The sequence below is a fragment of the Trichosurus vulpecula genome, chromosome 7 (assembly GCF_011100635.1).
Source record: "Trichosurus vulpecula isolate mTriVul1 chromosome 7, mTriVul1.pri, whole genome shotgun sequence".
NCBI classification, from domain to species: Eukaryota; Metazoa; Chordata; class Mammalia; order Diprotodontia; family Phalangeridae; genus Trichosurus; species Trichosurus vulpecula.
Genome location: NC_050579.1, coordinates 144772286 through 144788366, shown reverse-complemented (window position 1 = coordinate 144788366; position 16081 = coordinate 144772286).

Sequence of the window (16081 nt, the reverse complement as noted above, 5' to 3'; positions counted from 1 at the left end):
TAAATTTCTGGGACAGGAAAGATAGCAATTAGGATCATAGTAGCATAGATTTAGAGCTGCAATGAAGATTAGAGCTCAAACAGTACAGTACCATTCATTTTATAGATGAAGGTGAGAGATATGAAGTGACTTGCTCAAAGTCACGCAGATGCAAGGCCAGGCTTTGAACTCAGGTCCTCTGACTCCAAACCTATTGCTTTTTCGGGGTATGTTATGTCTCTCAAGGAGGAGACACAAAAACTCTCATTGAATTCCTAACAAACGACTTTTGCAACCACTCGATCAGACTTATGGAAGAAAAAGAGTGGAGAAATTATAGTTAGAAAGAAAAGTCATAGAGTCTTATTAAAATGAAAGGGAGAGCTTTCTAGCCTTTATCAGCTCTTTCGCTTTACATGATTACGGGAATTGTGTAGACAAATCTCTTAGTTCTATTCATTTCATTCTGAATCAGTTCATACAAGTCTTTCCAAGCATCTTCTGAATTCATCATATACACTTTTTCTTAGGAAAAATGGTAGATAAAAGGTCATAGTTTCATATCCAATTTACCTACTGGTCTCAATTTGTTTACTAAAATATTCATATTTATTTAAGATTGTTAAGAAAATTAAAAAAAATCTATGGCAGGAGGAAAAATACAGAGAAGTACGAAAAGTCCTATGGATGGAGGCAAAGTGAAGGAAGCAGAAGAAAGAAAAGAATGTGTGTAATGATTAAAATGCTGTAGATAGAACAACAGTATCATTTAGCGCTTATGTAGCACTTTCAAATTTATGAAGTGCTTTAGAAATATTGTCTCATTTCATCCTCCCCACAACTATGTGAGTTATGTGCTATTATTATCCCAACTTTTCAGATGAGGAAACTAATTCAGTTTTGTTAGTTTAGTGACTTGCTCAGGGTCACATAGCTACTAACTGCCTGAGACTGGATTTGAACTCATATCTTCCTGACCCCAAACCCAGTGATCTATCCACTGTACCACTTAGAGAATGAAAACCAAGCATAATTATAATAATCAAATTTGGTTCCACAAAAAGGGAGAAACTGTGCCTCTCCTCCTTCATTGCAGAAGTTGAAAATTAAGGGTGGGGCGTATACTCTCAGTATGGATATCCTTTCAGATGGTGTTGATGTGTCCAGAACTTAGCATAGTGCCTGGCAGGTTGTTGGTTCTTATTAAATGTTTATTCATTGATTGTTCATTAGTTTGGCCAATTGCTTATATTCCTTTTTTGTTTCTTTTTCTTTTTTTGGTACAAGGGTTACAAGGGAAGGTTATTTGAGGAAAGAAGAGAGGGAATTTGGAGATGAAGGTGATATGATAAAGATATCCATAAAATGTTTAAAACGAAAGGAGGAAGCAGAACAAAACATAAATATGAGGAGGGAGAATCCTTGGGAGTAGGACAGGCGTGCTAATGCTTATTAAGGCATAAAAGAATCAGAGGAATTTAATGGTGAAAAAGCATGATCACTGACGTTCTCTGATCCATTTTTGTCTATAATTATATTCACAGAGCCTAGCACAGAGGTATGTCTATATACTTAGTTAATAAATGTTTATTAAATGGATTAGATTATCACAATAACCCAGAAAGGTAGGCAGTGCCAGTATTATCAGGTTTGTTGCAGGGGCAGAATAGTGTAGAGAATAGAATGTTGGACTGCTAGTCATTAAGGCCTGGGTTCAAATCTTGCCTCATTCATTTACTAGCTGTGTAATTCTGAGAAAGTCCATTAACCTTTCTTAGCTTCAATCTTTTTATCTACAAAATAGGAATAATAACAGTAGCTCCCTCATGGAATTGTTGGGAGGACCAGATAATGTACATTAATCACTTTGCAAACCCTATTGTCATCACTGCTTTCAAGATCAGGAAGCGGAGATTTAGAAATGTCAGGTGACTTCTTCATGGTCACTCAACTAATAACTGAAGTCAGGGCCCAAATGTAGGTCTTCTGACTTTAAGGTTGGTCTTCTTTCAATATTCTAGGCTGCCTAATATAATAAAAACAGCAGAGCAAAACAAGGTAATGGGAAACAATTAGAATTTGAGTACGTTTAGTTTCAAAGGCATTTATTTGCAATATCTGTGAATATTTTGCTGGTTTGAGAATGGGAAATTATTGTAAATATATTTTATAAGGAATAAATGAAATAATATGTGTAATTGCACTTGGAAAAATACAAATTACTATCCAAAGGCTCATCTGAAATGTGGGATTTGGAGTTAGTATTCACTTCCATTCCTGTTATGTATGATTGTTATTAAGTTTAGATTTTTAAAGTCTCACAGTTGCCTTGTATGTTTTATTAGGTGTTACATTCTTCAATGATGCCGAATTCATTTGAAACATATTTCTGTGAGCCCCCTAGGAATGGGGTCATATTATAAAAAGCTGAATGTGATAGCTTGCCAAAAATTTTGGATTATTGTTTTATGCAGTAATGGAATTACTCTTGGAAAAAAGAAAATGTGGCTGTTTTGAAAAGATAGCGTTCTTTCAAAGGTTAAAAATTTATTGACAGCCTCAATGATTCAATAGGAATTTGTCTTTAAGATAAGGCCCACATAAAAATTTTAGATATTGCCTGATGGCAGAGAGATAAATAGTTGTCAGAAAATGAAAAAGGTTCATTTTCTAAGTGTGAGTGGCAATTTTCCTATAACTCTGTCACATGGATAAAATACTCCCTATTCTGTAGCCTTACTGGCTCACGGAGAGGGACGTATGGGCCAAGATTAATGAGATCGGCCAAAATAATATTTATTTTCCAAGGCACTCTATTAACATTGCAGAATGGGCTTGCCAGAAACTCTTTTCCAGTAACATTATGTGGATGACATAGTTAAGATATCTATTAAGTTAATAGAGGTGTGGAGTAGATTAGCCTTTAAGAAATGTCATCTTTAGATCTCAATTCAGAAGAAAGTGCAAGGGTCTGCTCCAGCCCTCACTAGCCTGTCCCTTTCCTTTCACTTTATTTCACTCACAAAACATTGTTTGAGAGCTGTCCACTCTCATTTCCCTTTTATTCAATGTTCAATGCAGGAAACTTGGAATTTACATGGTCTCTGAATCTTAGCTTGTTTAGTTTTCTTCAAGGTTCAGCTGAAGTGCTGCCTTCTAGATGAAGTCTTCCCTGTTCTCTCCAGCTGCTGGTGCTTTACTTTGTTTTCCCCTTTTTAGTTTTCAACATTCATTTTTAGAAGATTTTTGGTTCCAAATTTTTCTTCTTCTCTACCTTTCCTCCCCTCCCCCTTGCCCTGCCCCTGCCCAGGCAGCAAGTAATCTGATATAGGTTATATATGTACAATCCTGTTAAACATATTTCCACATTAGTCACATTGTGAAGGAAGAATCAGAACAAAAGGGAAAAACCATGAGAAAGAAAAAAAAAACAATTAAAAAATTGAAAAGAGTATGCTTCAGTTTGCATTCAGACTCCATAGTTCTTTCTCTGAATGTGGATAGCAATTTCCATCATGAGTCTTTTGGAATTGTCTTGGATCATTGTATTGCTGAGAAGAGCTAAGTCTGTTATACTTGATCTTTACACAATGTGGCTATAACTGTGTTCTCCTGATTCTGTTCACTTCACTCATCATCAGTTCCTGTAAGTCTTTCCAGGATTTCTGAACTCCACTTGCATATCATTTCTTATAGCACAATAGCATTCTCTTACATTCATATATACCACAACTTGGTCAGCCATTACCCAATTGATGGGCTTCCCTTCAGTTTCCAATTCTTTGCCACCACAAAATTGCTGCTACAAATATTTTTTTTACATGTGGGTTCTTTCCCTTTTTTTAATCATCTCTTTGGGATACAGACCTAGTAGTGGTATTGTTAGATCAAAAGGTATGCACACTTTGATTACCCTTTGGTCATAGTTCCAAATTGCTCTCCAGAATGGTTGGATCAGTTCACAACTCCATTAACAATGCATTAGTTTTCCAATTTTCCCACATCTCCAGCATTTATCATTTCCCTTTTCTGTCACATTAGCCAAACTGATAGGTGGGAAGTGGTACCTCAGAGTTGTTTTAATTTGCATTTCTCTAATCAATAGTGATTTAGGGCATTTTTTTCATATGATTATTTATAGCTTTAATTTCTTCCTCTGAAAACTGCCTGTTCATATCTTTTGACTAATTATCAATTAAGGAATGAATTGTATTCTTATAAATTTGATGCAATTCTATATATATTTTACAAACGAGTCGTTTATCAGAAGCACTGGCTGTAAAATTTTTTTCCCCCTAGCTTTCTGCTTTCATTCTAATCTTGGTTGCATTGACATTTTTTGGTGAAAACTTTTAAAATTTAATGTAATAAAAATTATCCATTTTGCATTTCACAATGTTCCCTATCTCTTGTTTGGTCATAAATTCTTCCCTTTCCCATAGATCTGGCAGGTAAACTATTTCTTGCTCTTTTAATCTGCTTAAGGTATCATCTTTTATGCATAAATCATGTACCCATTTTGACCTTGTCTTGGTATATGATGTGAGATATTGGTCTATGCCTAGTTTCTGCCATACTGTTTTCCAGTTTTCCCAGACATTTTTGTAAATAATGAGTTCTTATGCCAGAAGTTGGAGTCTTTGGATTTGTCAAACAGTAGATTACTACAGGCATTTACTACTGCGCCTTGTATACCTGATCTATTCCACTGCTGCACCGCTATATTTCTTGGCCTCTACCAAATGGTTTTGATGATTTCTGCTTTATAATATAGTTTTAGATCTGGTATGGCACATTCCTTCATATTTTTCATTAATTCTCTTGATATTCTTGATCTTTTTTCTTCCAGATGAATTTTGTTATTTTTTTTAGTTCTATAAAATATATTTTTGGTAGTTTGATTGGTATGGTACTGAATAAGTAAATTAATTTAGGTAGAATTGTCATTTTTATTGTATTAGCTTGACCTACCCATGAGCAATTGATATTTTTCCAATTGTTCAGACTTGATTTTATTTGTGTGAAAAGTATTTTACATTTGTGTTCATATAATTCCTGGGTTTGTCTTGGCAGGTTGACTCCCAAATATTTTGTATTATCTATAGCTATTTTAAATGGAATTTCTCTTTCTATCTCTTGTTGCTGGGCTTTATTGGTAATATATAGAAATGTTGATCTATGTGGGCTTCTTTTATATCCTGCAACTTTGTTAAAGTTGTTAATTATTTCAAGTAGTTTTAAATTGATTCTCCAAGATTCACTAAGTATACCATCACATCATCTGTGAAGAGTAGTAATTTTGTTTCTTCATTTTCTAGTCTAATTCCTTCAATTTCTTTTTCTTTCATTTCTAAAGCTAACATTTCTAGTACAATACTGAATAATACTGGTGACAATGGGCATCCTCTTTTCACCCTGATCCTATTGGGAAACCTTCCAGCTTATCCTTATCAGAGACAACACTTGCTTTAATGTAGAAGCAGCTAAGTCCTGTGTAATCCTAACTGTGGCTCCTTGATATTTAAATTATTTCTTTCTGGCTGCTTGCAGTATTTTATCCTTGACCTGATAATTCTAGAATTTGGCTACAATATTCCTTGGAGTTTTCATTTTAAAATCTCTTACAGGAGGTGATAGGCAGATTTTTTTTTTTTTTGCAATGACTACTTTACCCTCTGGTTCTAGGATATCAGGGCAGTTTTCCTTGATAATTTCTTGAAAGATGCTGTCCAGGTTCTTTTTTTGATCATGGCTTTCAGGTAGTCCAATAATTCTTAAATTGTCTCTTCTGGATTTATTTTCCAGGTCAATTGTTTTCCCAATAAGTTATTTTACTTTTTTTCTATTTATTCATCCTTTTGATTTTGTTTGATGGATTCTTGATCTCTCAGAGTCATTACCTTTCCCTTGCTGAATTCTAATTTTTAAGGAATTATTTTCTTCAGTTAGCTTTTGTATCTCTTTTTTTATTTGGCCAATTCTACTTTTTTAAGGAGTTGTTTTCTTCAGTGAATTTTTCCCTCCACTTGGACAATTTTATTTTTTTAAGGAATTGTTTCCTTCAGTCAATTTTTGTCCTACCTTTTCCAAGCTGTTGACTCTTTCTTGCATAAATCTCATTACTTTTCCCAATTTTTCTTCTGCCTCTTTTATTTGATTTTTATAATCCTTTTTGAGCCCTTTGAAGAAGGCTTTTTGGGCTGAAGACCAATTCATATTCCCCTTTGAGGCTTTGTATGTAAGCATTTTGATATTGTTATCCTCATCTGAGTTTATGTTTTGATCTTCCTAGTTGCCATAGTTGCTTTCTATGGTCAGGGTTCTTTTCTGGGTTTTTTTACTCATCTTTTGGCTTAAGACTTTTAAAGTTGAACTCTGCTCCTGTGGTACAGGGGGTACTGTCCCAAGCTTCTTGTGCTTGGGGCCAGAAGCCTGGTCACTGGCTTTCTGTGCTGGGGCTTCAGGTGCTGCAGCTTGCCCACTGCACTGGGGTGCCCTGGCCTAGTTGGACCTATGGTACTGTGGGTTCTGGGCTGGCAGTTTGCCTTCTATGCTGAAGCTGGATGCCTCATAGCTGGCCTGCTGTGCCACTGGCCTGCTGAGCTAGGACCAAGGGGACTCAGTGCTGGTGACTTTCTTATCCTCTCTTCCCTCTACCCCAAGTTATCTTGTGTTTATTGGTATATACCTATATATATATATATATATATATATATATATATATATATATATATATATATATATATATATACACACACACACACACACATATATATATGCATATATGTATATATATGTATATATATATATGTATATATATGTATATATATATATATATATATATATATATATATATATATATATATATATATATATATATGTTCATGTTTTCTTTCCTGGCTTGACTATATGCTCTTAAAAGGCAGAAGAATATTTGTGTTTTTATCTCCTAAGATTATCATGGTCCCTTGCCTATATTCGGCACTCGATACATGCTTGTTGATTAGTTGATTTCATTTCAGCTTTAATAAGTAAAGGTCTCTTTTGTATGAAAGATTAGTATTGCCAGCAGTATCTAACCCAGCAGAGATATTAGTGAAAGCTGTATGGAAAAACCAAAGTTATAGTGAAAAGGCTACGAAGGGGGTGTGCGTGGTCTCTTGGATTTTGACTCACATCCATTATCAAAGATGGAGGATTGTTTTTAAGCCTTGCTGATAGGAGTGGAAAAATTCAGAAAAAGGTTGCTGGCATGGGTTGACAGTATTGTCAACCATTCATGTTGTATTTTTTTCTTTTTTTTTCATATTGCCCAGCAACTGGTAAATTTCACTTCTTTTATCTAAAGCACTAAACTGTTGATAGGAATGTAAGCTAGGGCCCTATGCAACCTTAAGTAATAATAGGGATGATGATGATGATGATGATGACAGCTTGTCTTTACAGAGTCCTTTATAGATTTTTGCTTCTCCATGCAATCCAGGAGGAATACAAACATTATCATCCCCATTTTACTGATTTTAATATGAGTTTATGATTGTTCAAATGGAATGGAAAAGAGCTTGATGTGATCTAGTCCAGCCATCTCATTTTACAGCTAAAGAAAATGAGTCCCAGAGAGATTATGTGACTTGCACATTATTGCCATTAAGTGGTGGAACCACCACTCAAATTTAGGCCTCCTGACTCTGTCTGACCAGCGCTCTATCTGCTATACCATACTGCTTCTCCAATGTTTGAGATATTTCTTCCAAGTAGTTCATTTTATCATACATAAGCCCTCTCTCCCATCATTTAAAGTTCCCCTCAGTAAAGTAATTTCACAATAATTCAATTCATTTAAGTTCTTTTGAATTCAACAAAAAATTGATGCCATTAATATATTAGAATGAAAATCTTAATGTCATCAAACCTTGCTGAAGGGACATTTTTTTCAAATCACTCAAAAGCAAATTATTACATTATTATTATGGAGCCAAGTGCCCTTGTGACACTGTTTTGCCTTGCAATGTGTTTTTATTAAATTAGTTAATGATTATAGGCTGAATATTTCTATAATTAATTTGTAGTGGCAAGGGATTATCTTTTTGGAAACTACCAGTTATTATACAGCCAACCTTTTTGGGGGAGGTGGGTGGTTGAATTTTTTTCTTTTTTAGACACTTTTATTGTTGCTGGCTCAAATTTCTTTAGTGCACAGCTGATAAAAGTACTTATCTAACAGGAATTCCATATGCCTCCTCTCCTTTGCCTTTAACTCTCCTCTTAGTTAATGACCATTGACTTGTGCTCACAGGAACAGTTAGAATGTTTTTCTAGATTATTATTGAGCATTGCATGCCATTATGGGTGTATCTTAATGAGTCTCCTTCTTTTGCAAATGCAGAAAAAAAAAGTAAAAGTGACAGATAGGACTCTAGTTTCAGTAAGGTAGTATGGCTGCAGTGGTCTTAGGGGAAGACCATCAGAGAGCAGGTGGTTTCCCTTTTTCCCAATGGGTATTTTTTATGCCTGTGGCCATGGCACCATAAAGTTCTGGAGTCTTTGTATATTTAGGATGATTTGGGAATGATCTATGATAACTATACCTTTCAGTTAGTGCCATCTGAAATTACTTCTTCTCTTAGTCCATGACGAATAGGGGCTTTATAAGTGCATATATAGGAAGAGAAGACAAGAGAAGGGGACGTTCTCCTGTCTATTATAGCATTGCCAATAACAGTTTCAAAGAAGAAAATGGCATGTTCAATTTTAGAGCCAGGATGAGGGAAGGGAATTGGAGCAAGGACAAGGGGAGGTAACTCCTGTTTTTCTCCTGATGGTTAGGGAAAATATGTAGTAATACCTGGCAGAGACTTGGAAGAATATCTAGTTCATTCCCTTTACAGAATGAAAAAAAACTGCAACCAAGAGTGGTGAAGTACCTTTCCTTACAATACACTGCTCTTTCCAATACTCACTTTTTTGTTGTCTTAATTTTGCTTTTGCGTGCTTGTATCCTACTCTGAAGGCTTGTCATGGTATGAAGTTGACTCTGGCTTCTTAAAGTCTATTCCAAAAGAATGAAATTTGGTAGGCTATATTATGCTGGAAAGGCTTCAAGTATAATACTAGAAACATAATGTGCCTACTTTCCAAGGACTGGCTGGGCTAAGTACAGAGAAACTCATTACAGTAGGTTAAACACTTGATAAATTTTTTTGAGTATGGCAATGAATGAAGCAAAGAAAAATACAAAATCGTCCTCAGTCCTGTCTAATCCCCTTTCTGTTTCATAGTTACAGTGGCAGAATGATAGAAAATGTGGCAAAAGGTACTAAAATTGCACTATTTGTACCTGCCCATAAAATTAATTCTAATATATCATCTTTTCCCACTGATCAATGAGCAGACAATCATGGAAGAATTAAATGATATTGATCTTGGAGTTCTCAATATTAATGAAGCCAGAGCACAAAAAGTAATTTCAGTGAAATGGAAGTATGGTTGAAAGATTCTCCTTGGAAATACAAGTAAAAGAATTGTTAGATATGTGTATATACAGACATCATCATCATCATCTAAAGGTAACAAAATATGTCACTTCATGAGACATTTGGTGATCTCAAGTGAGAGTGGTCATGATAAGCAACTGCAGAGACCATTTTAAAAGTAATTAAAATAATTGCAACATATGAGTCAATATCAGTTATACAGGATGAAAAAGTAGAGAAATTCTATGGAGAGCTTAATGATCCTCCAAATTAGATCAACATATACTTTGGTATTTTATGACTGCTATGCAAAAGTTTGAATGATAAGAGTGGTAAAATATATGTTAGAAAATATGGATCAATACTAACCAATGATAAATGCCAGTGATTCATATAGCACTAAAATGTCATGAACATATTCTTTGAGATATGAATCAGAAGACAATGGATTTGGTGAACATAAAATATGTTATCAGACTGTATTGATTCTATTTTAATGTATGAGGAATAATATATTACTGATGTGAGAGTCATTGTATATAGTAAGACCCATAACTTATAAGAGCAAAGATCAAAATTAATATGAACCAAAGAAAAAGAATATATTTTTAAGAAAGATATGAAATAATTTGAAAAAAATTCTAACCTGACCTATTTAAACAAGGTGTTAACTCTGAAAAATGGAAAATAGATGGAAAATACATTGGCAACCATTATAGAAATTTCATAAAGAACTTTAACTGCTGTAAATCAATTGCCATAATGAAGAGACAAAAAAAGCTTAAAAATTGCCTCACTCAGCAAATGCTTGACTGACTTTTTAAAGCAGAGAGTTATGGCAGCGAAGGATGGCACTAGTTGAGAATATAAACTTTTTGGCAAAATTTTACTGAGTAGGTTCCTAGAAAATTATGAGCTTTATTGACTCATAAAACAGCAAAAAGCAGTGGAGAGTGAAAACCAGTATAAAGAAAGCCTAGGGAGAGAATCAACTAGGCAAAGTCATCCTGAAGACATGTAAGAATAAGTTGGAAGTTGGGGAACAAATAAACAAAAGATAGAAAATATCTATAAATTAGTTTTTTTAGATGACAAATTCTTTATGCTATTCACAGCAGTGGAACTTTCATATTTGGACTCTAACTTTATAGTTCTGCGTGTTGTAGGGAAATATTTTATTACATAGTGTTTGGAAAGCCTTATTTATTACATTGTTTTTTTTTTTTTTTTTGCTTTTTGGCAGGGCAATTGGGGTTAACTGACTTGCCCAAGGTCACACAGCTAGTACAAGTGTCAAGTGTCTGAGGCCGGATTTGAATTCAGGTCCTCCTGATTCCAGGGCCGGTGCTCTACTCACTGCGCCACCTAGCTGACCCTATTACATTGTTTGAACCTAACTTTATATAGTTAGAAAATTATCTAACCTAAAAGCTTACTATAGTGCTCAGGTTGACCTCAGAGACCTTGATAACATCAGATGGCTGCAGAGAATTCTTAGTATGGCAGCAGGAAATGTATAAGATCCCACTCACATCTTGTTTTGGTTCTACCAATGTGTGTGTTTTGGGTTTCTCGAATTTGAATGTTTATGCTTACTGACATGTACCTTGATAGACTTTGTCTGGGTACTGCTCTCTCTGCTAGTTCCTGTGTTGATATTCTTCTCTGAACTCTACATAATGTAAACCTTACAGAGACTCAATAGAAAACCACCCCTTCTTCTCTCTCTCTTCTTTCTCAAATGACCAAATAAGTTTCTTTCTAAAACTATTTATGATTTTGGGGTTTGCTCTGACCAACAATGTGTTCACAGAGAAAGTAGAAATGGTACCGAAGGAAACAAAGATGTGAGGAAACAAGATCAAGATTACATAGAAGAGGTCTGGGCATGAAGTAGCCAAATTGCATATGAAGAAAAAGAATAAACTAAGAGTATGGAACAAATCTTGGACATTATCACTAAAAATAGGTGACTGAACATCAATAATTACTGACTCATGTTACTACTTTCCTCTCTGTCTCCTTGGCTCTGTCTCTCTGTCTCTGTCTCTCTCTGTCTCTCTGTCTGTCTCTCTCTTTCTCCCTCCTGTTTGTATGTATGCATAGATATTAACATATAACAATCTACACATCCATCAAGGGCATCTTTAAACAAGATATTAGAAGTTAAAAAAGGTTCACTGAGTTATATTCCAGAATAGACCACATCTTTATCATGATGCAATTGACTGGAAGATGCAGAGAATACAACCTTCTACCCTGCTTATTGTTTATTGATTAAAGAAAAAAACATTTGAGTTAGTAGATCAAAATGCTGCCTTAAAAGCTTTTGACCAATAAAGTATCCTCCTTTCATATGTCAAAATTGTACAAGATTCCTTGAAGGATATAGAAGGATACAAGATATAGAAAGAAGAAAGTATAAAGATAAGGTTGTTCAATTACCCTAAGACCATTAATAATAATTTTGGTATAAACCAGAGAAATTAATGACTCCAAAAGTTTCCTCTACTGTCATGAAGGAAATACAGTATAAAGTCATTAGGACCTCATTGTCTTGTAGATGGCAAATTATTACAAATGATCCTGTTTATGAATAGAATTGTATAGATTAAATCACCCCGTAAAATCTTGCACTCTTGTGACATGATTTAACCTTTCACCTAGGAAAAAAAATCACACAAGTGGATAAACATGTCAATTCCCCACATTGAAGAGGCAACCTATACAATTCATCCATCTATCTATGTGTATATATGTATATGTATACATATATATATATATGTATATATATAATGTATCTATCTATCTATCTTTGATAGACAATGAAAATGGAGAGTTTTATTTAGACTTGAACAGAAGGAAGATAGTAGGCTGGGTTGTCTTTGAAAAATTGCCAGTTTCCTTTAATGACCTCAAGCTTTTCCATAAAAATAAAGGACCATCTTTTTAATACCCGTGTCCTTCTGGTGTTGCTATATGTCTACAATCAAAGAAATGTATGAGTGAAAAAAACCCCAAGAAGCTAGAGACATGGCAAGAGAGAGAAATAGACAGACAGCATGCTACTCTGATAACCCCAAAATATCAAAAGAAGGTGAGAAAGGCCTCTAATTGTGGGCACTTTAGGGAAGGTCACAGGTAAGAGTCATATGGGATGGGCAGGCACATATCATTTGTTATATGTGACGTTGGAAAGAGTAGTTACTTTAATAAAATGCCTTTGAGTATTTGAGTGAGTGTGTAAAAATTTGTTTCTTTTAATTTGAAATTTGTTTTATTTTTATGAAGATTTCTCCCTCTTAATTTCCCTCCCCATTGAGAAATCAAGAGAAACTAAACTCCTTTTAACAAACTTGTGTAGTGAAACAAAACAAATCCCTGCATCATCTATGTTAAAAAAAACATCAATCTGCACTCTGAGTATATCAGTCAGTCAATTAAAAGGTATTAAGTGCCTAAAATGTGGCAGAACTGTGCTAACAGCTGGGAATACAAAAAAAGGCAAAAGAAAGTCCCTGTTCTGTAGGATCTCACAGCCTAATGTGGGAGACATATACATGTACTATACACACACACACATACACACACATACTTATACACATACATACACATATATATACATGTATATATAAATATACATATACATATATACACACATACATACTTATACATATATACATACTATATGATAAATAAGAGATAATAGAGAGGAAGCACTAGCATTAAGGGAGATCATGAAAGACTTCTCATAGCAGATGGGACTTTATCTGAGACTTGAAGGAAAATAGGGAACCTAGGAGGTGGAGATGAGGAGGAAGTGTACGCCAAGCATCAGGAACAGTCAGTAAAAATGACTGGCGTCTGGAGATGGAGTGTCATGTGTGAGGAACATCAAGGAAGCCGTTGTTGTTGGATCATAGAATATGTGAAGATTAAGGTTTTAAAAGACTGGAAAGGTGTGGAAGGTCCAGGTTGTGAAGAGTTTTGGATGCCAGAGGATTTTATATTTTATCTTTGGCTTGACAGGGAGTTACTGGAGTTTATCAAATAAGGAGGTGACATGGTCAGATTTGTACTTAGGAAGATCAATTTGACTGGAGCTGAATGGAAGATGGCCTGGAGTAAAGAGGGCCTTGAGGTGTAGAGACCAACCAAAAGACTATTTCAGTAGTCCAGGTTTGAGACGATGAGGGCCTACAACAGGGTAGCTGCAGTGTTATAGGACAGAATGCTATGAAGAGAGATATTATAATGGATGTTATATGTATGAGAGAGATATCATGAAGATACAATCAATAGGACTTAGCAGCCGATTGGATATGGGGTGTGAGAGAAAGTAAAGGGTCAAAGATGATATGTAGGTGGTGAGCCTGGATGACTGGGAAGATGCTGTTACCTTCAGTAGTTATAGGAAACTTCAGAAAGGGGCAGCTTTTGGGGGAAAGACAATGAGTTTAGGTATTGACGTGTTGAGTTTAAGAAGTCTACAGGAAATCCAACTTGAAGTATCTATTTGGAGATGTGAATTTGGAGGTTAGGACTTGAGAAGTAGATCTGAAAATCATCAGTACAGACATGATAATTGAAATTATGGGAGCTGATGAGATTAAGAGGGGAAATAGTATGGAAGAAGAATAGATCCAAGAAGAACAGGCCCAAGACAGAGACCTGAGGGACACCCATCTTTAGTGGGCATGACCTGGATGAGGATCTAGCAAAGGAGGCTGAGTGATCAGACAGTTAAAAGGACAACTAAGATAGAGTCTATCTTAGGCACTAGTCACTAGTGTCACAGAAACCAAGAGAAAAGAGGACATCAATAAGAAGAGAGTGATGGACAGTGTTGAAGTCAGTGGAGGGGTCAAGAAGGATGAGGATTGAAAAAAGCCCTTTAGATTTGAAAATTAAGAGCTAATTGATGACTTCCAAGAAGTAGCTTCAATTGAATGATGAAACTAAAGGCCTTATTATAGGAACTTAAAAAGAGAGTGAGAGGAAATAAAGTGGAGGAATAGATTACAGACAATCTTCTCAAGGTGTTTAGACACAAATGAGAGGAGAGGTATGGGACAATAGGTAGTGGGGATGGACAGATCAAATGAAGGTTTTTTGAAGAAGGGACATAAATGGACACATTTATTGGAGAGAGGGAAGCAGCCAGTAGACAGGGAGAGATTGAAGATAAGTAAGAGGGTGGGGATGATGGAGGGGGCAGTCTGCTAGAGAAAGCAGGATGGAGTGGGATTGCTTGTACATGTAGAAAGGTTTACCTGGGTAAGAAGAAGGGCCAATTATTCATGTGAGACAGGGAAGAAGGAGGAGATAATGGCAAAGGGCACCTGGAATTTGTGAGATGAAGAGGAGGGGAGAAGAGGGGATACTCTGAATAGCCTTTGTTTCTTTCCCCACAAAATATGAGGCAGGGTTCTCAGCTGAGAGGGCAGGAGAGGGGAAAGCATAACGGGTTTTTGAGGAGGGATGAAAGGATTTTTAAGAGCCACTGTGGTGAAGAGGATAGTGAAGGAAGTAGGGAGGTATAAAAGGTTGTCTTGCCATAGTGAAAGATTAGTTGAGATTATATAGCATAAATTTATAGTTGACTCAGTCAGCATGGTTTCATGATGTTATCTTGCTTTGTTCAGTATCACACATGTGAGCAAAAATGAAGTAGATAGAGCGATTCAAGACTGAGACTTAGAGTAAGATTGGTGATAAAAAAGAAAGAAGCACGGGACTTGAGAAGAGGATGGTGTAGAATCGGACTGCTTCCCCTAGGAACAAGATGGGGAAGGAAGGATAGTGTAGCTAGTGCAGGGGTTATGACAGAACTGTGTGGTCAAAGGGATCAGAGGTCACAGTGAGAATTAAAAATGGTATAGAATTGTGAGTCAGAGGGAGAAGTGGAATGACAACAGATTATGATCAGAGAAAGGAATTTCAGAGTTCATGAACATGAAAATTATGCATTTCTGAGTGATGCCAAGACCAATGCTGTGACCATATCTGTCTATCTGATGAGGTGGGTGAAGGAGTAGATCCTGAGAAATGAGGAAGTTGAGGAGCTGGGAAAGGGTATTTGAGAGAGAGTATTAACACATATATTGAAGTATTCTAGTATGAGGGCAATACCCCTAGTAACAAATAGGAGAGAAAGACTTATGAGCCAGCCCTTGATTTCATTGAGGAAATAGGGAGAGTATCTGGGGGTAGGGGTGGGAGGAAGGGCAGTAGATAACGGTTACAAGATTCTTGACTGGATGAGAAGTAAGTATATTACCACCTAGGAAGATATTCCTACTCCTATTCAACAATCTCCAGAGGCTACTCAAAACTATCTTTTCTAAATTTCCGTTGATGTCTTTCACTTCTTTTTAGCTTATTTTATTAGCTTTGTCTAGACCTAAAAGGGGTTGAGATCCTCACTGACACATTTTACTGTCTATTCTCCCTCTAATTCATTTAACTCTTCCTTTAAGTATCTAGATGTTATGCATTTGGTGCGAATGTGTTTAATACTGATATTAATGCATTTCTTAGTATTTTCCACCAAAATTTAGTTTCTCAGTTTATCCCTTTTAAATAAGTCTAATTTTGCTGCTGCTTTATTTCCTTCTTTTTTCTTTCTC